We start from the raw sequence: 27,487 nt of genomic DNA, 5'->3' as shown, positions 1-27,487 counted from the left end.
GAACACAGCCTGAAGAGGGCTAGTGCGCCACAGCTAGCCGTGAGGGAGTCCAGGAAAAAGTCTGGAGCTGCCGAAGAGGCAAGAGACCATTGTTTTGGTGTGTGCGAGGAGAGGGGATTCAGAGCGCTGCCTAAACAAGCTCCAGAGATGGGCAAGGGCCGTGGCTATCAGCGCGGACCCCAGAGACAGGATTGAGATGCTAAGGCTGCAGCTGCAGCCACCAAGAAGCCTGTGTGCAAGCACAGGTCACTATCCACACCTCCCCTCCTGGGAGCCTGTGCAGCCCGCCACTGCCAGGGTCCCGTGATCCAGGGACAACTTCCCTGGGAGAACACACGGCGCACCTCAGGCTGTTGCAACATCACGCTGGCCTCTGCCACTGCAGGCTCACCCCACATTCTGTACCCTTCCCTTCCCCCAGCCTGAGTGAGCCAGAACCCCCTAATCAGCCGCTCATTTAACTCCATCCTGTCTGGGCAGGGAACAGACGTCCTCAGGCAACCTACATGCAGAGGCGGGACCAAATCCAAAGCTGAACCCCAGAAGCTGTGCGAACAAAGAAGAGAAAGGGAAATTTCTCCCAGCAGCCTCAGGAGCAGTGGATTAAATATCCACAGTTAACTTGATGTACCCTACATCTGTGGAATACCTGAATGGACAACAAATCATCCCAAAATTGAGGCGTTGGACTTTGGGAACAACTGTAGACTTGGGGTTTGCTTTCTGCATCTAATTTGTTTCTGGTTTTATGTTTATTTAGTTTAGTACTTAGACCTTATTATCATTGGTAGATTAGTTTATTGATTTGGTTGCTCTCTTACTTTTTTTTAATGTATATATATTTTTCCTTTTTCTCTTTTTGTGAATGTGTATGTGTATGCTTCTTTGTGTGAGTTTGTCTGTATAGCTTTGCTTTTACCGTTTGTCCTAGGGTTCTGTCTGTTTTTTGTTTGTTTGTTTTTTAGTATAGTTTTTAGCGCTTGTTATCATTGGTGGATTGGTTTTTTGGTTTGGTTGCTCTCTTCTTCCTTTCTTTCTTTTGTAAATTACTTTTAAATTTTTTTTTAATGTTCAAAATTTTATTTACACTGGGCATAGTATATATAGCACATATATGTCACATACATAATTTAGTTTGATTGAAACATAAATTTTGGACTAATGTATTATTTCCAACATACAAAATATATTTCTCTCAGTAGGCAATACATATAAAATATTAGCTGTTAGAACATTTATCCCATTTATAATTGGCTGACATATAATGCTTTAAAAGTGGATATTTGTATAAACCAGACACTATTCTATTTTAGACTTTGCATGTAACACAGGAAGGAGAACAAGTTATATGCTTTTTTTTTTCACAAACACACACTGTATTTTATTTTTACAAGAGCTAAATAAACTGACACCAACCATTGTAAATGGATGACTACAGCAAAAGCAACAATGATTGCAATTACCAAACATGAAACACACTCATACTATGTCATAATATTGATATTCAGTCCAGTACTTTTTAATTTTTTTACTTTTAATAATAATTTTTTTTATTTTATATTTTAATAACTTTTTCTTTCTTTCTTTCTTTCCTTTCCTTTCCTTTTTCTCTCCCTTTCTTTCTGAGCCGTGTGGATGACAGGGTCTTGATGCTCCGGCCAATTGTCACTCCTGAGCCTCTGAGGTGGGACAGCTGAGTTTAGGACATTGGTCCACTAGAGACCTCCCAGCCACACGTAATATCAAATGGCAAAAGCTCTCCCAGAGATCTCTGTCTCAACACTGAGACCAAGCTCCACTCAATGACCAGAAAGCTCCAGTGCTGGACACCCTATGCCAAACAACTAGCAAGACAGGAACACAACACCACCCATTAGCAGATAGGCTGCCTAAAATCATAATAAGTTCATAGACACCCCAAAACACACCACCGGACTCGGTCCTGCCCACCAGAAAGACAAGATACAGCCTCATCCACCAGAACACAGGCACTGGTCCCCTCCACCAGGAAGCCTACACAACCCACTGAACCAAACTTACCCACTGGGGGCAGACACCAAAAACAACGGAAACTATGAACCTGCAGCCTGTGAAAAGGAGACCACAAACACAGTAAGTTAAACAAAATGAGAAGACAGAAACACACAGCAGATGAAGGAGCAAGGTAAAAACCCACCACACCACACAAATGGAGAGGAAATGGGCAGTCTACCTGAAAAAGAATTCACAGTAATGATAGTAAAGATGACCCAAAATCTTGGAAATAGAATGGAGAAAATACAAGAAACATTTAACAAGGACCTAGAAGAACTAAAGAGCAAACAACCAATGATGAATTACACAATAAATGAAATTTAAAATTCTCTAGAAGGAATCAATAGCAGAATACCTGAGGCAGAAGAACGGATAACTCACCTGGAAGATAACATAGTGGAAATAACGACCACAGAGCAGAATAAAGAAAAAAGAATGAAAAGAATTGAGGACAGTCTCAGAGACCTCTGGGACAACATTAAATGCACCAACATTCGAATTATAGGGGTCCCAGAAGAAGAAGAGAAAAAAAAAATTGACTGAGAAAATATTTGAAAAGATTATAGTTGAAAACTTCCCTGATATGGGAAAGAAAATAGTCAATCAAGTCCAGGAAGCTCAGAGAGTCCCATACAGGATAAATCCAAGGAGAAACATGCCAAAATGCATATTAATCAAACTATCAAAAATTAAATACAAATAAAAAGTATTAAAAGCAGCAAGGAAAAAGCAACAAATAACATACAAGGGAATCCCCATAAGGTTAACAGCTGATCTTCCAGCAGAAACTCAGCAAGACAGAAGGGAGTGGCAGGACATATTTAAAGTGATGAAAGGGAAAAACCTACAACCAAGATCACTCTACCCAGCAAGGATCTCATTCAGGTTTGAAGGAGAAATTAAAACCTTTACAGACAAGCAAAAGCTAAGAGAATTCAGCGCCACCAAACCAGCTTTACAACAAATACTAAAGGAAATTCTCTAGGCAGGAAACACAAGAGAAGGAAAAGACCTACAATAACAAACCCAAAACAATTAAGATAATGGCAATAGGAACATACATATCGATAATTACCTTAAATGTAAATGGATTAAATGCTCCAAGCAAAAGACATAGACTGGCTGAATGGATACAAAAACAAGACCCATATATATGCTGTCTACAAGAGACTCATTTCACACCTAGGGACACATACAGACTGAAAGTGAGGGGATGGAAAAAGATATTCCCTGAAAATGGAAATCAAAAGAAAGCTGGAGTAGCAATTCTCATATCAAACAAAATAGGCTTTAAAATAAAGACTATTACAAGAGACAAAGAAGAACACTACATAATGAACAAAGGATCAATCCAAGAAGATGATATAACAATTGTAAATATTTATACACCCAACATAGGAGCACCTCAATACATAAGGCAAATGCTAACAGCCATAAAAGGGGAAATCGACAGTAACACAATTATAGTAGGGGACTTTAATACCCCACTTTCACCAATGGACACATCATACAGAATGAAAATAAATAAGGAAACACGAACTTTAAATGACATATTAGCCAAGATGGACTTAATTGATATTTATAGGACATTCCATCCAAAAAAACCAGAATACCCTTTCTTCACAAGTGCTCCTGGAACATTCTCCAGGATAGCTCATATCTTAGGTCACAAATCAAGCCTTGGTAAACTTAAGAAAATTGAAATTGTATTAAGTATCTTTTCGAACCACAATGCTATGAGACTAGATATCAATTACAGGAAAAAACTGTAAAAAATACAAACAGATGGAGGCTAAACAATACAGTACTTAATATCCAAGAGATCACTGAAGAAATCAAAGAGGAAGTCAAAATACACCTAGAAACAAATGACAATGAAAACACGACAACCTAAAACCTATGGGATGCAGCAAAAGCTGTTCTAAGAGGAAAATTTATAGCAATACAATCCTACCTTAAGAAACAAGAAGAATCTCAAATAAACAACATAACCTTACACCTAAAGCAATTAGAGAAAGAAGAACAAAAATAACCCAAAGTTAGCAGAAGGAAAAAAATCATAAAGATCAGGTCAGAAATAAATGAAAAAGAAATGAAGGAAATGATAGCGAAGATCAATAAAACTAAAAGCTGGTTCTTTGAGAAGATAAACAATATTGATAAACCATTAGTCAGACTCATCAAGAAAAAAAAGGAGAAGACTGAAATCAACAGAATTAGAAATGAAAAAGGAGAAGTAACAACTGACACTGCAGAAATACAGAGGATCTTGAGAGATTACTACAAGCAACTATATGCCAGTAAAATGGACAACCTGGAAGAAATGGACAAATTTTTAGAAAAGCACACCCTTCTGAGACTGAACCAGGAAGAAATAGAAAATATAAACAGACCAATCACAAGAACTGAAACTGAAACTGTGATTAAAAATCTTCCAACAAACAAAAGCCCAGGACCAGATGGCTTCACAGGTGAATTCTGTCAAACATTTAGAGAAGAGCTAAATCCTATCCTTCTCAAACTCTTCCAAAATATAGCAGAGGGAGGAACACTCCTAAACTCATTCTACGAGGCCACCATTACCCTGATACCAAAGCCAAACAAAAATGTCACAGGAAAAGAAAACTACAAACCAGTAACACTGATGAACATAGATAACAAAATACTAGCAAACAGAATCCAACAGCACATTAAAAGGATCATACACCCTGATCAAGTGGGGTTTGTCTCAGGAATGCAAGGATTCTTCAATATACTCAAGTCAATGTGATAAACCATATAAACAGATTGAAGGATCAAAACCATATGATCATCTCAATAGATGCAGAAAAAGTTTTCAACAAAATTCAACACCGATTTATGATAAAAACCCTCCAGAAAGTAGGCATAGAGTGAACTTACCTCAACATAATAAAGTCCATATATGACAAACCCACAGCCAACATCATTCTCAATGGTGAAAAACTGAAACCATTTCCACTAAGATCAGGAACAAGACAAGATTGCCCACTCTCACCACTATTATTCAACATAGTTTTGGAAGCTTTAGCCACAGCAATCAGAGAAGAAAAAGAAATAAAAGGAATCTGAATCAGAAAAGAAGAAGTACAGCTGTCACTGTTTGCAGATGACAAGATCCTATACATAGAGAATCCTAACGATGCTACCAGAAAACTACTAGAGCTAATCAATGAATTTGGTAAAGTAGCAGGATACAAAATTAATGCACAGAAATCTCTAGCATTCCTACACACTAATGATGAAAAATCTGAAAGTGAAATTAAGAAAACACTCCCATTTACCATTGCAACAAAAAGAATAAAATATCTAGGAATAAACCTACGTAAGGAGACAAAAGACCTGTATGCAAGAAATTATAAGACACTGATGAAAGAAATTAAAGATGATACAAATTGATGGAGAGATATACCATGTTCTTGGATTGGAAGAATCAACATTGTGAAAATGACTCTACTACCCAAAGCAGTCTACAGATTCAATGCAATCCTTATCAAACTACCACTGGCATTTTTCACAGAACTAGAGCAAAAAATTTCACAATTTGTATGGAAACACAAAAGACCCCAAACAGCCAAAGCAATCTTGAGGAAGAAAAATGGAGCTGGAGGAATCAGGCTCCCTGACTTCAGACTATACTACAAAGCTACAGTAATCAAGACAGTATGGTACTGGCACAAAAACAGAAACATAGATCAATGGAACAGGATAGAAACCCAGAGATAAACCCATACACATATGGTGACCTTATCTTTGATAAAGGAGGCAAGTATATACAATGGAGAAAAGACAGCCTCTTCAATAAGTGGTGCTGGGAAAACTGGACAGGTACATGTAAAAGAATGAAATTAGAACACTCCCTTACACCATGCACAAAAATAAACTCAAAATGGATGAAAGACCTAAATGTAAGGCCAGACACTATAAAACTCTTAGAGGAAAACATAGAACACTCTATGACATAAATCACAGCAAAATCCTTTTTGACCCACCTCCTAGAGAAATGGAAATAAAAACAAAAATAACCAAATGGGACCTAATGAAACTTCAGAGCTTTCGCACAGCAAAGGAAACCATAAACAAGACGAAAAGACAACCCTCAGAATGGGAGAAAATATTTGTAAATGAAACAAGTGACAAAGGATTAATCTCCAAAATTTACAAGCAGCTCATGCAGCTCAATATCAAAAAAACAAACAACCCAATCCAAAATTGGGCAGGAGACCTAAAAAGACATTTCTCCAAAGAAGATATACAGATTGCCAACAGACACATGAAAGAATGCTCAACATCATTAATCATTAGAGAAATGCAAATCATTACTACAATGAGATATCATCTCACACCGGTCAGAATGGACATCATCAAAAAATCTACAAACAGTGCTGGAGAGGGTGTGGAGAAAAGGGAACCCTCTTGCACTGTTGGTGGGAATGTAAATTGATACAGCCACTATGGAGAACAGTATGGAGGTTCCTTAAAAAACTAAAAATAAAACTACCATAGGACCCAGCAATCCCACTACTGGGCATATACCCTGAGAAAACCATAATTGAAAAAGCGTCATGTACCAAAATGTTCATTGCAGCTCTATTTACAATAGCCAAGATTTGGAAGCAACCTAAGTGTCCATCAACAGATGAATGGATAAAGAAGATGTGGCACATATATATAGTGGAATATTACTCAGCCATAAAAAGAAATGAAATTGAGTTATTTGTAGGGAGATAGATGGACCTAGAGTCTGTCATACAGAGTGAAGTATGTCAGAAAGAGAAAAACAAATACCGTATGCTAACACATATGTACGGAATCTAAGAAAAAAAATGGTCATGAAGAACCTAGGGGCAAGACGGTAATAAAGGCACAAACCTATTAGAGAATGGACTTGAGGATACGAGGAGGGGGAGTGGTAAGCTGGGATGGAGTGGGAGAGTGGCATGGACATATATACACTACCAAACGTAAAATAGATAGGTGGTGGGAAGCAGCCGCATAGCACAGGGAGGTCAGCTCCGTGCTTTGTGACCACCTAGAAGGGGGGGATAGGGAGGGTGGGAGGAAGGGAGATGTAAGAGGGAAGAGATATGGGAACATATGTATATGTATAACTGATTCACTTTGTTATAAAGCAGAAACTAACACACCATTGTAAGGCAATTATACTCCAATAAAGATGTTAAAAAAAAAGTGGACTCCAACATTTAATTTTTTTATTTATATAACACTAGTCCCCTCATCACTCACTCCTCTAAATCACTGCCAGCGTCATGGCCTAGTTACCTGGTCCTTGGGATGGCTGTGCTCAGATGTTCCTCACCAGCTCTGTGCCCTCCAGTCCCCTCATGAAAAGCCTCCTTATGATACGAGATTCCGAGAAGTAAGTGGTGGCAGCAGTGGACTGTGGTCTGTGGTGTATCACTTGGATTTCAGTCCTGGGGGAAGAAGTTAAGCAGCTAGCCTATCATCCTTTATCTCGTGTAACCAGGAGGACACTCCTGGGAGGTAAAGAAAGCAAGTGACCCAATGTAATCTCTTTATGAACATGCTGATAATCGGCCTCCTGGTAAATAAACTAATGAGACTGACTAGCAAGAGACACCCCATTTATGGAACACTTTTAGCAAAACCGACCCTGGATTAGGATTGCTTATGGAAGACTAATTTAGAGTCTTTGAGTTATGAATCATGGCTCCCTGGAGGATTCCATTTAAGTCATAATGATCTGGGTAAAAATGGAGATGATTCATAACCTAAAGTCTCCCTATTGTGTAAGGTAATCCACACATCTCTTTGCCATGGGCTAAAGAGTACATGTCTGATGCAGGAAGAGAGGACCTGGGGAACCACACTCCAGATCCTGGACTCCTCCCTGCTTCACCTGTGCCTCTTAATTACATGTATCCTTAAAATGATTAGTGAAACTTGATAGTGAGTAACAGAGAAACTCACACTAACCCAGAGATTTGTTAGCATGGTCCAGCCATGCTTTTTCAGTGAACTAAGTATTATTAAACCCTAAAAGCAAGGGGCTAGAACCTCTTAATGACGTGTGTCAAATTCATTGGATTTTTAATTCACTAAGTAATATCCATGTTCTAGAATCTAACTCAGATATTTCTCTGGCTATCATAACTTTCTTCTCTCTAAAAGTGTAGAGGTAAAATGAGCACTAAACCTCCTTTAGAAAATAGGGGTTCTGGCCCTAGCTCTGCTGCAAATGGACTGTGTGACCTTGGATAGAACCCTCAACCTCTCTGAACCTCAGTTTTATCATCTGCACAATGGGGAGGGTGATCATACTACCTCCCCCATGGAGCTGCCATGAGAATCAAATGAAAGATGTAGGAAAATGCTAAATAAACTCTACAAAATACAGTCATATTTCTACTAGAGCAATCAACTTAAAGAAGCAATACTCTCTCTCCAGTGCTTCTCCAGTACTCTCTCTTCCAGTGCTTTTAGTAATACTGGCCTAAGTATGTAGTAAAAAAGTCTGAATTCTCTTACTTATACTTACACATCCCTGATTCATCTCTGTTTCTAAAAAATATTTTATTAAAGTATACTTTCCATGAATTGAAACACATAGATCTTAAATATACAGTTCAATCAATTTTGACAAATGCATACACCTATGTAACCCATACTTCCATCAAGATATAGAACATTTCCAACACCCATAAAGATCCTATGTACCCCCTTCTAGTCCATCACACCCTTAAGAAAAAACCATTGTTCTGATTTCTATTGCAGTGTGTTAGTTTTGCCTGTTCTAGAACTTCATACTTTCTTGTGCTTGGCTTCTTTCATTCAGGATAATGTTTTTGAAATTTAGCCACATTGTTGTGGATATAAGTAGCACATTCTTTTGTATTTTTCTGTATAGATTCCATTGTATGAATGTAACATAATTTATTTATCCATGCTCCTGTCAATGGCCATTGGGTTGTTTCTAGTTTTTAGCTATCAAGAATGGGCTAAGGACAGTCTCATACAAGACTTTGTATAGACACATGTTTTCATTTCTTTTGGGTAAATACTTAAGAGTGGAATTGTTGAATCACAGTGTAGTTGCATGTTTAACTTTTTAAGAAACTGCCAAATGGTTTCCCAAAGTATGTGAGAATTCCAGTTTTTCCATTTCCTTGCTAACATTTGGTGTTGTCAAAGTTTTTTTTATTATAGCCATGGGTGTGTCGTGCTATCTCTGGTTCTTTTTTCAAGTTTTCGTGGGTTCCTAAACTCATGAAAGGGGGTTTCGTGAAACCCTCTTGGGGTATGTTCATGAAGTTATATGCAAAAATGTATGCCTGCTTACATTTTCATAAGGACAGAATCTATATAAATTTCAGCTTTTTAAAGCAGCTCCTCATTCCCTCAAATGTTAACAATTATACAAACAGCAGTCTCTGAAGATGTGATTTTTTGTCAGTCTGATAGGCTAGGCCATAATTAACCAGCAGCAATCAACTATTTATGTTCTCACAGCTTAAAGATTTTGTTTCACTGTAATGTGCAGTTAAACATAACACAGATTCTTATTAGCTCTTAAAGTCTTAAAATACCATTTGGCCCAGATTTCTGAAATGTCCTCATGTATCCAAAGTCCTTTCGATAGTGAAAATTATGTCCTCTGGCTCTGTGCTACTTATTAGGAAAGGAAATTTGCATTCCTGATTTGATTAAGGAAAAATTAGTCATGGAGACTTTCACAAGGAATGTCTTTTGGTCTACCTGAAACTTGAGCAAATAAAACAGGTAGGGATAATTGCCACAGACATTCAGCATGCTCTGTAAGCCCAATCTGTTATTGTGATTAGCCTCATCAATGTAGTCTTTTAGGAATTTACTTTCTAGATTGTTGTTTATTTTCATGTGCATAATTTAGCTGAAGTTTTCAAAGCACCATTTGTGTGTGTGTAACTTAAAAAGGCAGTGAGCTTCAGAAGAGATAAAGTTTCCTTTTTGCACCCCCCTCACATCCACTTTTAGAATTCACACTGAATGAATTCAAGGATTAAAGAAAGAGTTGAGAAATGTTTGCTCATTCTGTAGATGTCCTGTTTATGCCCAGTTCAAAGCGTGCCATTAATTTGCAATGGTCATTTACAGTATAATAATAAAAGAGAAGGCTTCTAGCATTTATCTTTGTAAATGCCTTTTGTTAGGAGCTTAGGTTTGACTAAAAGTAACGTAGAATTATCATGAGTTGACCAATCTACATTGCATCTAATACATTGCTTGAGTATTCAAATAGTGACTTAAATAACAGTAGGATGGTACTTCATTCTAGACTATTATACTCATAAAGATATTAGTTTAGTCTCACTGATGGCCATTTGATATGACAAGGGGAGAAATTGAGCAGGAGAGAATATTCTGATATTCTTTTATTTTTTGGTAACAGATTTATTGAGATATAATTCACCTACCATACAGCTCGCCCATTTAAAGAGTACAATTCAATGGTTTTCAGTATATTCACAGGGCTGTGCAACCAACACTACAATCAATTTCAGAACTTTTTTTTTCATTAACAGTCACCTCCCTCCCCCATTTCCCCTCAGCCTTGCCAGCCCTAGGTAGCCATGACTCTACTTTCTATATCTACGGATTTTTATGGTTTTGCCTATTCTGGAATGTCATATGCATGAAATCATACAATATGTAGTCTTTTGTGACTGTCTTCTTTTAATTAATATAATATTTTTGAGTTTCATCCATACTGTAACATGTATCCTTACTTCATTCCTTTTTATTGTTGGAGGATATTCCATTGTATAGATACATCACATTTTATTTATCCATTCATCGATGGATGTTTGTATTGTTTCCACTTTTTGGCTATTCTGAATAATGCTGCTATAAACATTTGCATACAACTTTTTGCGTAGACATATGTTTTCAATTCTCTTGGTATGTACCTAGGAGTAGAATTGCTGGGTCATATGGGAAGTCTATGTTAGTCTTTTGAGAACCTGCTAAACTGTTTTCCAAAGCTGCTACACCATTTTACATTCCCAACAGCCATGTGTGAAGTGGTATCTCATTGTGGTTTTGAGTTGCATTTCCCTGATGGCTAATAATGTCGAGCATCTTTTCATGTGCTTATTGGCCATTTGTGTATTTTCTTTGGAGAAATATCTATTCAGATTCTTTGCTCACTTTTTAACTGGGTTGTATTCTTATTATGAGTTCTAAGAGTTTTGATATGCTTTTGAGTAACAACATGAAATGGAAAAATATGGGTATCTCTGAAAATGATAATAATATACATATTGATTGAGGTGCTTGGAATCCCATAACATAAGAGCTGGAGGGCACCATAAAGATGCCCAAGGCAAAGCCCTCCAAGGAAACAAACTATTGTAAAGATTAAATGATTTCCTGAGAAGCAACAGACAGGAGATTAAAGAATGGAGATTCAAACCCAAATGTTTATGCAGAATTTGCCACTCTAGCTGATGCATTTCATTGCTTGGAAATGCAAAATTATGCTCTGTGCTACCAAGAATTCTTAGACCTTTGCTTGCCTCTTGTTCTTTAAAGATGAGTACACCGTTTATATTTATTGCTGTGGATCATGCCAGGTTTCTGTTTAGGGCAGGACTAAAGGATAATGAGTTAGAGCAGTGCCTCTCAGACTTGAGCATGCATCAGAATTGCCTGGAGAGCTTGTGAAAACACAATTGTGTCCAACATACATAATATGCAGTATTATGTAAATATGTATTTAAAATAATGAGACATGATGCACAAGTGCCAGTGACAAAGGTTGAATAATGTATAGCACTTATTACATGACTCCAAATAAACATTTATTGAGTGGAAATTGAAAAACATAGTTTAATGTGTAATCTTACAACCTTGGTTCTGAAATGAGCATGTACCAGAATCACCTGGAGGGCTTATTAACACACATATTGCTCAGCCCCACCTCCCAAGTTGCAGATTTAGGAGAGTGTGGAGGGACCCAATAACTTGCATTTCTAACAAGTTCCCAGGTGATGCTGATGCCTGTAGGTCCAGGGACCTCACTATGAGAACCACTGTACTAGAGGAAAGAAAACATTTCAGTGTCTGGGGCAGGGATACTGTGGAGGAGTGCAGGACCAAATTATAATACAATGCCATATACAAGTGAAACATTTTCCAGATGTTCTTAATTTTAATCTTTTTCAGTGTATACTTTGAAATACATGACTTGCTTTTTCTTATGCTAGCTTGAAAGGGAGATTGTAACAAACATGCCAGTTCTTTTGATTTCCATAATCACAAATTGCAGAACTTTGTACCATCTAAACATTAGATATAATTACATATATAATATATATATATGAAACATTATATATAATTATATATACATGAAAACATTTGACAAGGATATTTGGCTTCACTTGTTACATAGAATGTTCTAAAACAAGACAGCAAGAAGATATTGTTATGTTGCAGCTGGAAAGCTGATCAGCTTTCTCTGAAAGAGCTAAGTCATGGCCAGGGTGCTTAGAGTACTTAACACTGATCCTTGTATACCATAGGTTCTCTGTAAATAGAGAATCTATGTTGTTGAATGGATGAATGCTTTATCTACCATGGGTTTTACTTTGGCTCAGTCATGATAACTTTCAAGTTGAAGAACATGGCTGATAAATTTTAGCTATACTTTTCAGGCTTCCATATCAAGGTGAGAGGCATATGCATTTTATTGTCTTTCTGAATCCTTGTACATCTTTTTCTCCTGGGAGTTCTGAACCAATATCTGAACTTAAACGTTAGGCCTTAGGTGATCAAGTATATTTAGAAACAAATGCCACACATCTGACACAAATTATGCTACTCAATGATTCCCGATTTCTAAGAGAATTCTAAGATGAAGCATTTGGAAGTTATCAAATGAATCAGCCTAGACAGAGTATGTTTTAAGTCTTTAGCATACTTATTGTTTTGGTTGGATCTAGTTTAAGAAGTAAGGAAATTTTTGTGTATAACCTTAGTAAAGGTGTTAATCATAAAAAACAGTGGATCCAAGGTTGAATTATTTACATAAAACTTGGAAAAATCTCATGATGTAAGACACCAAGTCCATATTTCCAGAACCAGGACGCAAATTATTTTCCTGTTTACCATTTTCTAAAATGGTAGAATGTATAAGTAACCAACTAGCTGATTGCCTACCGGAGCAAGCACAGTAGAAAAGTGTATGGGCTTTGGTGTCAGAGCTGTGTTTGTATTCTGACTTTGTTACTTACTTCCAAGCTGTTTAACTATAGCGGAATTTGAGTTGTGTTGCTCGGATCCCTATTCTGGACTGAAGAATTTATTTTCTCCTGCTGCTGCAAGTGCTATAAATTGCATCCAACTTGTTGTCATGGAGTATAAAATCCTGGCCCCCTCACCCCAACTTGGAACAACTCTTAAGGGCCATCACAGCTCTAGGGCTCCCCATGGGATCAGTGAGGCCTCACTGAGACTGCATCCTCCCTCTGTCCAACCCTGCTTCCTTCCCTTCTTCTCTAGGTATTAATCATGAGGATACGCTCTATGAATTTTCTGAACACAAATCTCTGTCTCAGTGTCTGCTTCCTAGAAACCCAATGTGCAACAGTGATCTTTTATAAGTTATTTAACTTCTTTAACCTTAAATTTCCTGTAACAAAGCCTATCTCATTTAAACTTGTTATCCGAACTAAATTAAATAACGTTCTAGCACAATGTCAGATACGGGATAGACGCCCAATAATGTTAAATTCTTTTCTGTTTTCCAGGTATATTTCCTTCCTGTTTGTAGCTGAGTCAGTTTTTCCCCAGACTACTCACCTTATGCAACTACACATAACTGGCAGAATCTAAGATTTGAGATTCTGTGAAAACTTTCAGTTGGTTTCCCCAACCTCAGGCAAAACAATTCCATTCTGGGACTAATTATGAAGAAAGGGGGTCTACAGGATATTATCACATAGCTAAGTACACCAGATTATGGCTCCCAGTGGCTGTTCCTGTGTTAGGTTTCCTCTGATTGCCAAGAAAATGAATAGTAAACATTTTTAAAGTTAATGGCCTCATGTTTGATTTAAATAGTCACCTTGAGAGAACATGACCTTGCTTTGGGAGCTAGGCTTTTTTGTTTTTCTTTTTAGATTTTACTCTTTTCTCCTCAAAAATACAACACACCAAGAACATATTAAGTGCTTCACTATGCAAACTACTGGATCATATGGTAGGTGAAGCCAATAGTGTTATATATATGGCATATATACAGCTCATTACAGCTGGAAAGTCTACAATCCACATGTTACAAAAAGGGTTTAACCCAGATGAGGGCTCTAGGAATGATTATGATTTTTCACTTTGATAAACATTTATTTAGAAAAATTCTGTGTTAGGTTCTGAAGATGTAGAGATGAGTAAGACATGGTTCTCTGCCTTCAAAAAACTCATCTTCTATTCCTTCAAGTTGCTGGCTATATGGGATTCTTTGTCAGTAGGAAGGGGAATGAGAAATAGAAGGTCATGTTTTTTTAAACCATAATAGAAATCTATGTAATAGTGACAGGGTAGCTAATATAAATTGCTCATTATCCCCCAATATCCATTCTATCCTTCCTTTTAATAACAAACCACTTCCCTACAATTTTAACTGGGCATATGTCCATCCAGATAGAGACTACATTTCCCAGCCTCCCTAGCTGTTAGATGTGACCACATGACTACATTCTGGCCAGTGAGGTATAAACAACCGTGATGTGTGTGGTCTCTGGGTCACACCTTACAAAGGAAGCTCTTTGCCACCATTATCTCTGTCCTCCACACTGCTGGCTGGGAGATGACCCATCCACAAATGAGAGCTGTATATTGAGAATGCAGAGACACCTACCAGCCACTAATTCCGAAAACTACATAAGAAACAGATTTCTGTCTTACTTAAGCCTCTATATTTTAGGTTCTTTTTAGCTTATGCCCTAATACATGTATTTTCTCATTTAATCCTTATAATTAACATGTGAGGTATCTGTTGATATCCCCATTTAAAGATGAAGAAACTGATTCAGAGATTAATTTGCCCAAGCAAGTAGGAAAACTGCAAGTGAAGTCCAGATGATCTATATTCAAGTCTAATTCTTTTCTCCAAATGGATTCTTTTCAGGAGGAAAAAAAAAAAAAAATTCTAGTCCAGAAAGTAAAAGGTCAAGGAGACATGACAAAAGTTCATAAAATCAAGTAAGGAGAGTTTGAATGGGTCTTGTTCATCAAATCTTGTCTATTAGAGCTGGGGGGCTTCTTTGAAGCCTGAAACCAGAAGAGTTAAAGTTAATAAAAAGAGGAACTGTTCCATTTTGCATAGAACGTCAACTAAGACAAACCACTACCCCAAGAAGAAGTGAAGACAAAGAATAAATTGGCTGAAGGTGAATTAGGCCATTCATTCACAATAGACTCAGATTAGGGAAGTTTTGTTGGTGTTTGGGTACATCCTTAACTTGTAGGTTTAAGTTTTAAAGAAGAGCTCTGCCTTCCCCATGAAGTTCCCCTTGGGGCCTCTCTCTGCCAGAAATCTTAGATGGACTGGCTGACATGGCGTGGCATTCCTTAAATTCTCATGCTGGTGCTAGCACAGCACACCAAGCTGTGAGCAGCTATGCTGCCAACAACTTCAACGAGGAAGAAGCAGACCATATGCTAAGATGTGAGCTCTGTAAACGTCCTTAACTTCACAGTGATGTGCTTAATAACCATATTTCAAAATTATGTCACAGTTTGGGTTTTGGAAGAACATCAGTTCATCCTGTATCCACAACCAAAAGACTGCAGATTGTCTTTGAGTTGGTTGCTCTTGAAAGTTTTCTTATGTGAGGACCGACAGAATGAAAGTGACACAAGTTGTTCTTTGAGAAGGGCCGTGCTCCCCACATGGGGTCTCAAGTTGTCTGCCTCCTTTCCATTTCTTCTAACAAGTGTGCTTTCGTGCAAGATACCCCACTCCAGCCCTGCCCTCCCTTTTCCTGTTACCCTGCTTCTTTCTATTTATGATAGAGGAAGGATGTCCCTCCTTTCAAACATCAAAGCCCAGACCCCTTGCCTTCCTTATTTTGCTGGGCTATTGCTCCATCAACTATCCCTCTTAATTGACTCCCCAGCCTTTCCATCTGGTGATCCCTGTCCTTTCTTCACACACACCCCCTTGTGGTGGGTTTGTAATGTGTTAACTTGGCTAAGCTGAACTGCATTTCCCAGAATTCTCCTCCCTGTATATGTTTAGTTATCTGGGCCAAAGTGAGATTCTTGTGGGAGATTGGGTGGGTGGAAGTGAAGTAGCAGCCATTTTGTAGCTTGCACACGTTGCCACTTGTCGGTTGCCATGGTTGCCGTGAGGCAGCAGCCTGGTCTGCAACTGCCCTACCTTCCCCTGGACCCTCCTTCCGTGCTTCCATTCCTAGGCCAGGCCTAGGAATTTAGCCTGTATGAATTTAGCTCCATTAGGAAGGTTCCAACTTCTGAAGTTGTGAAGTTGGAACCACACCACCCCACTCAGAGGCAGCGAGAAACGACATGGGTCTCAGTCCATCCTTGTGGGGCTCCAGCTCATGTTTGTGGGTTCTGGACTGCTCTTGATCTCCTCCACTTTCCATCCATCTTCCCTTCTATTTACCCTGTGGACTTCATACTCCAGCTCCAGACGCAAAGACAGCCTCACAGAGACTGCTTGTCCAGCTCCCATAATTCCATAAGGTCAAATCCCCATAACAAATCCCTGTGTGTGTGAGTGTGTGCACACACACATCTCCTAGTGGTTGGCTGTTACTGATACACACCTCTTGACATTTTTACCTAACACCCTCAAATTATATACTGCCCACATTCTTCCTTTTTTATCTCAACATTCTCTAGAATGTAGTTTATAGTCAGTATCTTACTGCAACATATTCAAGTGTTTCTCAAAGTGACTGGTCAGAATGCTTGTTAAAAATGCAGATTCTGAGGGCCCCACCTCCAGACTGATTGAACCAGAATATGCATTTTGAATAAGGTCTCCCCAGATTGTGATGCACAGTAAAGTTCAAGCACAGTAGAGTACTTGACACCCTGTAAGCCGGACCATCTTCCCTCACCTTCTTCTGTACCTTCTATATTCCACTTGAAGCTGCTGTCTTGAATGGCATGGGTGGCTTTCTTATTTGTCTATTCTCTGGCTTTGATCCTCAGGAACAGCTGACATTATTGAAAATCCTTTCTTTTTATTCTTTATGTCCTCATGGGTGTATGTCCCAATGGGTGTCCCCTAAAATTTTCTGATCTGCTCCAGTTATTAGGCACTTAGGACTCTACCCTAACTCTCCTCCTAACTCCCACTCCTTTTTGTTTTCTTAGCTAGCATTTCCCAGTGTAATATCTCAATTCAACTAAGAAATGTATTGAACAATTACTATGTGCCCTGCACTGTGCTGGGCCCTGGGAATAATCCTTACACTTAAGGAGCTCACAGTCGAATGGTCTGAGAGATGATTACAATTAAATCATCAACTGTAATTTAGGGTAATAAGTGCTTCCAGGGTGAGTAGTGGGTGCTAAGTTAGATGTAAGAGGCCAGGGCAATATGCCTAGAGGAAGGCTTAAAGATTTGTCACTCCAGCCAGGTACAGAATTGAATGAGGATGTTCCAGCAAAGAAAAGAGCCTGTCCAAAAGGTAGGAGGTGTGAGGGATCAAGGTACATTCTCGGATCTGTAAATAATTTGTTGAGGGAATGGCTAACATGAAGCTGACCAGGTAAGTTAAGGGTGCTCTTGAAGAGCCTTAACCACCTTGTTAAGGGGTTGGTCTTTATTCTAAGATGGCATTAAGGAGTTTTAAGCAACAGAGAAAAAGTGTGACACATTTATGTTTTGGAAATACTCTCCCAGTAGTGGTGATAAAGGTGGCACTCCCAGAGCCAGGGGAACCAGTTAGGAGGCCCTTGCAAAAACTCGGGGTAAGGAATGGTGAGCCCCTTGAGACAAGCCTGGTTAGGGTGGTGGAAGATGAAGAGAGATATCTGGGAGGTGGGATTGATAGAACTCAGTGGCTGATTTGATGTGGGGCAGCTGGGTTGGGGGGGTGTTTGGGAGTGAAAGAGAAAGAGGAACCTAAGGTATGGTGTAGATTTCTGGGTTGGGGACTCATGGAGGAAAAACAGGTTGGGGTGGGGGTGGCAGGACAGGGACAAGGAATGAAGAGTTTAGTTCTGGGTCTGCTCAAGTGATGTCCAGTAGACAGGTGAACACAGGGATAAGCAGGTCTGCTCAGGAGGGCTGGGCCTTGCTGACCATATTGACTCTGCTTTTTTTGGGTACCCCAAGCCACGCATGCTTGACTGAGATTTTATTGGAGAAATGGCTACCCAACACAGTGAAACAACCTAACAACTGAAATAACTTATTTTTTTTTTCCAGAACCCACAGACTTTATTTATTTATTTATTTAACATGAACTAACGTATTAATCCTATCCTCCTATAAACTCTGTAACTCAATACCTCCTGCCCCATCCCTCTTCCCTGTTCTCCCAACAACACTGAAGGGGAAGTTGTGGGAGGCTGAATAATGCCCCTCAAAGATGTGCATGTCCTAATCCCAGGAACCTGTGAGTATGCCACCCACGTGGCCAAAGGGTCGTCGCAGATGTGGTTAAAGTAAGCATCTTGAGATGGGGAGACTATCCTGGATTATGTGGGTGGCCCAGTATAATCACAAGGGTCCTTATAAAGAAGACGGTGGGAAGAACAGAGTCAGAGGAGATGTGATGAGGGAAGTAGTGGTCAAGGTGATGCAGGGCCATTAGGCAAGGAATGCAAGTGGCCTCTTGAAACTGGAAAAGACAAGGAAATGGATTTTCCCCCAGCTTCCAGAAGGAAGCAGATCTGCTTACACCTTGACTTCAGGCCAGTGAGACTGAATTTGGACTTCTGACCCCCAGAACTGAAAGATAATAAATTTTGTTGTTTTATGTCACTAAATTTGTAGTAATCTGTTACATCAGCAATAGGAAACTAATACAGAAATGTATCAAGAATCAAAGCTGGAGGGACACCCAATGGCCTTAGATGTTGGCATGACTGAAACCTCAAACCTGCCTCATAAGGGCTGAGTTACATCACTCCGAAAGGCCCCAGCATCTAAGTTCATTATTTCTTGGTTAGATACTAGTAACCCATACAAGATCTAAGCAATTACACTTTATTGTCATCTCTTTTGCTAAACCAGTGGTTACCAGACATTAGTGTGCATTAAAATCACCTGGAGGGTGATTTCTAGGCCCACCCTCACGGTAGGGTTCATGTAGGGCCCGAGAATTTGCATTTCTAACAAGCTCCTCGCTGATGCTATTTGTCTGGGGATCACAACTTCGAGAACTACTCTAATATCTATACTAATCTCTTTTGCTCACTCTAAGAGATGTTGTACAGATCTTCTCTCCCTTCTTTATTACACTGTCAATTCTCTTCTGTGTATCCTCAGAGTTTAGCAATGTGCCTGACTAAGTAGACATTTCATGAATGTCTGCTGATTCCCTGCCCTATCCCACTTATATTCCCTAAAAGTTAGGGACCAAGCTCCTTTCAGCAAAACATTCTATTGCACAAAGCATTCTTTAAGATACAAAATTGTTTACAACCCCAGCAAATTTCATTGAGATATGAGCAGTCAGACACTATTTACAATTAATTGTGCATGGTCTGCTCTCTGGCATTTTTATATGTCTGAAAAACTAAGCTAATTATCTTTTGGTTGTTGGCAACTTCTCAATAAGAGATCTGTCAAGTGTAATACTATCACGAGGCAGTTGGTGACATAAAGAAGAAAGAAATTATATTAGAAGAATAAACATTTTCTCCCCTGGGGGTAGGAAAGGGGGTAAGGAGAAGAAAACCACATTAGTAGTTTAAAATGCTCTTTTCTCATGAGAGCATTCAGGAACAACAATGTTGGTTTTTACCAGTTAACATTGAGTGCCTAGAGACGATGCAGTTCTGTTTCAATGCAGCCTTTCCCTGACAGCTCAAAGCTTGGCTTTGCCCCAGAACCATTTTCTAGCCTGATGTGACTCCCCAGTTGAGCTCTAAAGAGAAGAGGATCTCAAAGCAGGTTTTTAATCTTTCATAATGTTTTTAGAATTGTTGTGTTAAAGTGTCTAGAGGCCCCTGTGTATTGGATTCTTCAAATAATATTCTTTCTAGTTAGTTGGGCTGAAAAATATAACCAGACATTAGACATATTAGAATGACATATTAGACATATTAGAATATGATATTCTATAAGGTTAGAAAGTATAATTACAATTTTCTTTTGTTACTCTAAGTTGGATGCAATCCATATTGATTTATCTTTTAGAATAAGGCAGCATGGTTATAAGGCACTCACTTTATAGTAAGACAGCTAGGGGAGAGAGGTTTAATCCTAGCATCTATTATACTTTTATTTAAATAGGATTGATATATTTTGGAGGCATTCAGTACTGGTACAGAGGTGGCAAATACATGACTGACCAGACTGCATCTACCTGACTTTGCCCCATTGAACCCAAATGCATCTTCAGAATCCTTCTCAACATGTTAGATGATACAGGTAGAAGCCTGGCTCTGGAGTCAAGACAGAACTGTGTTTGAATGTATGCTACTGTAGTTACTAAAGACGTGGCCTTAGACAAGGTACTAATTTCTAAGCACTAGTGTTGGTAAACAGTGGTAATGATTATAGCTATCTTACTAAAGTTCTAGTGAGCTGAAATGAGAGAATGTAACACATTCCTTAGCACAGGGCCTGGCACAAAGAGCTCCATAATATTAGCTATTCTTCCTCTTATTATTATTATCATTAGCTAATAAGAATGGGCAAAGGGTGAAATTATTTGAGTGCCACCCTCCTCCATAGTGTTTAGATCATGTCCGGGCAGAGGCCTTATTTGTTAGGTTTCTAAGTTGCTTACCTAATTGGGCTCTATCCCTCTGGCATGACAGCACAACTGAGTGAGCACACAGTCACCTACCCAACTGGGCTACAACCTTCTGATTCCAAGCCCAGCTCTCCCTGCAGCCTCAACCTCCTCCAAACCACCCTGCTCAAATTATGGTGGTTCAGACAGGAGAAGCTGCTGTTACTGTCATTTTCCACATCCTCTCAACCCTTAGAGGGCCCAGCTGAGAACTGTCTCGTACCACTTATTCCTGCTCCCATCTCTCACTAGAGTTTAAAGATATTGAATGCAAGAGCTGCATTCCATTCAGCTTCCCAAGCATACCTTAAACTCATCCAATTCTCTCCACATACATGCTGCCACCCCTCTAATTCAACACACCATTAATCTCTTGCCTGGATTGCTGAAATAGCCTCCTACATTGGCTCTTTCCTTCCTCTTTTGCTTCCTTCCCAACCAGTCTCCATCTTGGCCAGTTTGATATTTTAAAAATGCAGTCCTGGGGCTTCCCTGGTGGCGCAGTGGTTGAGAATCTGCCTGCCAATACAGGGGACACGGGTTCGAGCCCTGGTCTGGGAAGATCCCACATGCCGCGGAGCAGCTGGGCCCGTGAGCCACAATTACTGAGCCTGCGCGTCTGGAGCCTGTGCTCCGCAACAAGAGAGGCCGCGATAGTGAGAGGCCCGCGCACCGCGATGAAGAGTGGCCCCCGCTTGCCACAACTAGAGAAAGCCCTCGCACAGAAACGAAGACCCAACACAGCCAAAATAAATAAATAAATAAAAATTAAAAAAAAAAATGCAGTCCTGACCATGATCCCTCCTTAAAATTTTTCAACACCTTCCCAGGCTCTTGTAATAAAATGCAAAATCAAGAGCCAAGTCTACGTGGGGCAGTATGAATTTGCCTCTGCCTATTTCTTCATCCCCATATCATACTCTTTTCCTCTTCTCTGCATCACAGCTATACTGGCATATTTCAGATCCTCACATAAGCCAACCTCTTTCCTTTCTCAGGGCCTTTGCACATTCTGTTCCTTTTGCCTGGAATGCTATTCCCTTGGCTCTTAAGCTGCTTGGCTGTGATTCCCCCTTTAGGTTTTGGTTCAACTGTTCCTTCTTCAGAGAAGTCTTCACTCATTCCCACTCCCTAATATAAGTTATATCCTCACCTATTATTCTCTCCAGATTATTTGTATTTTTCTTCCATAGAGCTCAGCATATAACTCTACACTTGCTTGTTGCATATTTCTTTCCCCTTCTACACTGTGATGCTTGTGTGCTTAATCTCCTAGCTCAGGGAAAATCTTAAGCAGGTTCTGTTTAGCTTCACAAGTAAAAGAGCAGGACCTTTCCCTTTCTCATCATCATACCACATGGTAGATTGTGAGGGCCCCACCTTCTTTTGGGGGAGGGTGCTTACCGTGTCCTGGTATTTTGCAGTGAGGTGCCTGTCCTCATGGACTAACTTGGGTAAGGAGTGAACTAAGTCCGGGGACAGGAAAGTGTTACTTGAGCTGGGGGTGTTGCTTGGAATATTTGTCAGAGTAGGCTAAAATTTCTGTAACAAACTTCAACATTTTAGTGGCTTAACAAGAGAAATTAACTTCGGTTCACATAACACAGATGTTTCTGGTCAGAGTGGGACCAGAAACCCAGGGACTCTTCCAAGAAGGGACTTGAGGACCCAGGCTCCTTCCATCTTTTGGCTCTGCCATTTCCTATGGCCTTGTAACCTGTCATTTATACCTGGCAGAACAGGAAAGAGGGAGCATGGGGATTGCATTGGAAGTATTTATGGACAGGATAGGAAATGGTGTATATCACTTCTTCCCACAGACCATTGGCCAGAACTCCCTGCTTCATGATATGACTTCATCTTTTTGCAAGGGAGGCTGGGAAATAGAGCGTTAACTGTGTGCCCAGGAAGAAGAGGCGGGCACAGAGTTTGGATGCCTGGGGAAAGGATAGTTGGTATAGACCCAGTGTGGGTGGTGGGTGCTCCCTATGTGTTGGGTAAATGCAGCCTGGTTGCCATCTGGTTCCTTGGTGCCTACAAATTCTCCTCACTCTGGCCCTGGGCTGAGATACAGCTTGTGCTCATCCACAGCCCTTTCAGGTCTGGAGTGCTCCTTCCTTTTCCCGCTGGCCTCTGTGGCAATTCCCTTGCCCTCCATCTCTCTTCCCCCTTTCAGCTCAGATGAATCTTTGCCATCTAGTGAGGTGTCTGTGTGGGTGTGGTCCGTTCATGCTAACATACTGTTTATGCTTAATGTCATTTCTATTCCCCTAAAGTATAAGAAGTCTCCTTTTTTTCTCTGCTTTCTGCTTATTCCATCTCTCCCCTGAGGCAATGAGCATAGCCTAGCTACTTGATTGGGAGCAGGGAAAGAAAAAGTGAACTATTGGGAGAAATAACATTAGTTCATATTTCAAAAATTTTGTCCCACGACAAGTTTAAGCTCAATGAAGGTAGAGACCTTATCTGTATATTCACCAGAATATCTCCAGAATCTAGCAAATGGACTCAGTAAATATTTAGTGAACAAATAAATGCATGAATAAGCACACGAGTATTGTAAGAAACACCATTCCTCACAGGTATTCTCTTGCATCCTGATTCTTTCACGCATTCTCAGGCTTTCCTTCTCAGGGGTGTGAGCAGTGCTCTGACGGCCCTGACGGTGCTCTGCTCTGCAGGTTTGACATATTGTTGTATACTTTTACATGTATCCCCATAGACACTTGGAGAGAATAATAATCCAAGAAAACAGGACAGTGAACAATAATAAAAGGAAGAAGAATAAAAAACACCCAGTGCCTAGCACAGGCTAGCACAGGCCCTATAGATATTTACTGAATGAGAGAAAAGAAGAAATGCCAAGTTTTCCCCATTCAGGGACTGAAACAGGCAATTCATGGATATGCATTGAATTCCAACATTCTTTCGTTGAAAGTTTATTTAAGAGAGCTATGCTGTAGCCTGGTCACAATGTCACCCTTGTCCTTCAGCAATAGACTAGGTTTGTTTTTCTAGCTGGTGTCTCCGACTCTCAAGGCCTATGTGAGTGCTGGGGGAAAGTTAATGCTCATGAGAGGCAGGATCAGGAGGCTCTGAGGTGGTTCCCGTGCAACATTGAGAAGGAAAGTGATGTGGCTTCATTTGGATTCTAAATCACTGCTTTATTTGCTAATATTTTTCTTGGGTGCAGAATTCAATGAAAAGCTTTTTTAAAACCTCTCCTCAATCTTTGGTGGCCAACACCTCAGGTTAGTACTCCTGACTCTCATATCAAACCCCTTCTTTCTGGTCTATGTCTATTTCACAGGCCGAAAGACAAAAATACCATACCCAACCTCTCTTGAAGCCAAAGGAGGCATTTGACACAATTCTGGACAGGGAGACATAAGTTACTTTTTTCTACCGTGAATGGACAAGATGGCAGTAGGTGTAGCTGCCATCTTGTGACCATGAGGGAGAGGTCAAGAGAACCACAGAGACGTTGGCCCTGACACTGTTGAGCCACTGAACCAATGCTAGCAGACACCTATCTTCAGACTTCTCTTATGTGAGGGAAAAATAAACCCCCTCTTTGTTTAAGGCACAGAAAGGACAGATTAACTTTCAGCCCAAAGTATCCCTTACTGACAGTGCTCCTTTCTTTTATTTTCCTTTCTTTCCAGATAAAAGTAAACAAAGCAGCTATATTGAATAAATATAAAAACGTTTCCACAAAATATTAAAATAAGATTTTAAAATATGAAATTGCACAATAGGTGAAACAATTTTGAAAAAGAACAAAGTTGGAGAACTCACACTGCCTGACTTTAAGACTTATTCTAAAACTAAGTTTTTATAAAGTCTTTATAAATCAAGACAGTGTGTTATTGGCAAAATGGACCAATGGAACATGACACATAGTCCAGAAAAGATCGAATTGCAAAATATTCATCACTGTGGAGCATTTCCATACAGAGGAAAAATCCAACAACCGAAATTACCTCTTCTGCCTAGAGCTTCAAGTCAGCTCAATTCCCAGTGACTAAGCCTGAGATAAATTGTGATTGTAATGAATATGATTAAAAGTAAATTCTTTTTTTTCTTCCAAAGCTTTTTTTTTTATAGTAAAGAAACTTTATTACCTCAATAAGTTATCATCATTTACCTGAAAAATAATAGCAGGAAATACAAGGAAGTAGCAGAAAAATACAGAAGTGGAAGACTTTTTCTAGCCCATCTTCACGACTATTTAAATCTTGAAGAATAGTCAGAGAAATCCAAATGTAAATATGTGATATAAGCCCTATTTTCAAAAAGCTCACTTTTGTTTGTAGTACCTTTTTTTGGGGGGGGGGGAGAATGGTTTTTTATTTATTTTATTTTATTTTATTTTTTAAATATCTTTATTGGAGTATAATTGCTTTACAATGTTGTATTAGTTTCTACTGTATAACAAAGTGAATCAGCTATACATACACATATATCCCCATATCTCCTCCCTCTTGCATCTCCCTCCCACCCTCCCTATCCCACCCCTCTAGGTGGTCACAAAGCACTGAGCTGATCTCCCTGTGCTATGTGGCTGCTTCCCACTAGCTATCTATTTTACATTTGGTAGTGTATATAAGTCGGTGCCACTCTCTCACTTCGTCCCAGCTTGCCCTTCCCACTCCCCATGTTCTCAAGTCCATTCTCTACGTCTGCATCTTTATTCCTGTCCTGCTCCTAGGTTCTTCAGAACTTTTTTTTATTTTAAATTCCATATATATGTGTTAGCATACGGTATTTGTTTTTCTCTTTCTGACTTACTTCACTGTGTGTGACGGATTCTCAGTCCATCCACCTCACTACAAATAATGCAATTTCGTTCCTTTTTCTGGCTGAGTAATATTCCATTGTATATATGTGCCACGCCTTTATCCATTCATCTGTCAATGGACACTTATGTTGCTTCCATGTCTTGACTATTGTAAATACAGCTGCAATGAACATTGTGGTACATGGCTCTTTTTGAATTATGGTTTTCTCAGGGTATATGCCCAGTAGGGGGATTGATGGGTCAAATGGTAGTTCTATTTTTAGTTTTTTAAGGAACTGCCATACTGTTCTCCATAGTGGCTGTATCAATTTACATCCCACCAACAGTGCAAGAGGGTTCCCTTTTCTCCACACCCTCTCCAGCATTTATTGTTTGTAGATTTTTTGATGATGGCCATTCTGACCGGTGTGAGGTGATACCTTATTGTAGCTTTCATTTGCATTTCTATAATGACTAGTGATGTTGAACATCCTTTCATGTGTTTCTTGGCAATCTGTATATCTTCTCTGGAGAAATGTCTGTTTAGGTCTTCTGCCCATTTTTGGATTGGGTTTTTTGTTTTTTTGATATTGAGCTGCATGAGCTGCTTGTATATTTTGGAGATTAATCCTTTGTCAGTTGCTTCATTTGCAAATGTTTTCTCCCATTCTGAGGGTTGTCTTTTCGTCTTGTTTATGGTTTCCTTTGCTGTGCAAAAGCTTTTAAGTTTCATTAGGTCCCATTTGTTTATTTTTGTTGCTATTTCCATTTCTCTAGGAGGTGGGTCAAAAAGGATCTTGCTGTGATTTATGTCATAGAGTGTTCTGTCTATGTTTTCCTCTAAGAGTTTTATAGTGTCTGGCCTTACATTTAGGTCTTTAATCCATTTTGAGTTTATTTTTGTGCATGGTGTAAGGGAGTGTTCTAATTTCATTCTTTTACATGTAGCTATCCAGTTTTCCCAGCACCACTTATTGAAGAGGCTGTCTTTTCTCCATTATGTAGTCTTGCCTCTTTTATCAAAGACAAGGTGACCATATGTGGTCAGATGCATGGGTTTATCTCTGGACTTTCTATCCTGTTCCATTAATCTATATTTCTGTTTTTGTGCCAGTACCATACTGTCTCGATTACTGTAGCTTTGTAGTAGAGGCTGAAGTCAGGGAGCCTGATTCCTCCAGCTCCACTTTTCTTTCTCAAGATTACTTTGGCTATTCAGGGTCTTTTGTGTTTCCATACAAATTGTGAAATTTTTTGTCCTAGTTCTGTGAAAAATGCCTTAGTTTGATAGGGATTGCACTGAATCTGTAGATTGCTTTGGGTAGTAGAGTCATTTCACAATGTTGATTCTTCCAATCCAAGAACATGGTATATCTCTGCATCTGTTTGTATCATCTTTAATTTCTTTCATCAGTGTCTTATAGTTTTCTGCCTACAGGTCTTTTGTCTGCTTAGGTAGATTTATTCCTAGGTATTTTATTCTTTTTGTTGCAATGGTAACTGGGAGTGTTTCCTTAATTTCTCTTTCAGATTTTTCATCATTAGTGTATAGGAATGCAAGAGATTTCTGTGCATTAATTTTGTATTCTGCTACTTTACCAAATTCATTGATTAGCTCTAGTAGTTTTCTGGTAGCATCTTTAGGATTCTCTATGTATAGTATCATGTCATCTGCAAACAGTGACAG

This window comes from Eubalaena glacialis, chromosome 6 (assembly GCF_028564815.1).
Source record: "Eubalaena glacialis isolate mEubGla1 chromosome 6, mEubGla1.1.hap2.+ XY, whole genome shotgun sequence".
Taxonomy (NCBI): Eukaryota; Metazoa; Chordata; class Mammalia; order Artiodactyla; family Balaenidae; genus Eubalaena; species Eubalaena glacialis.
This window is presented reverse-complemented; position numbering follows the sequence as displayed.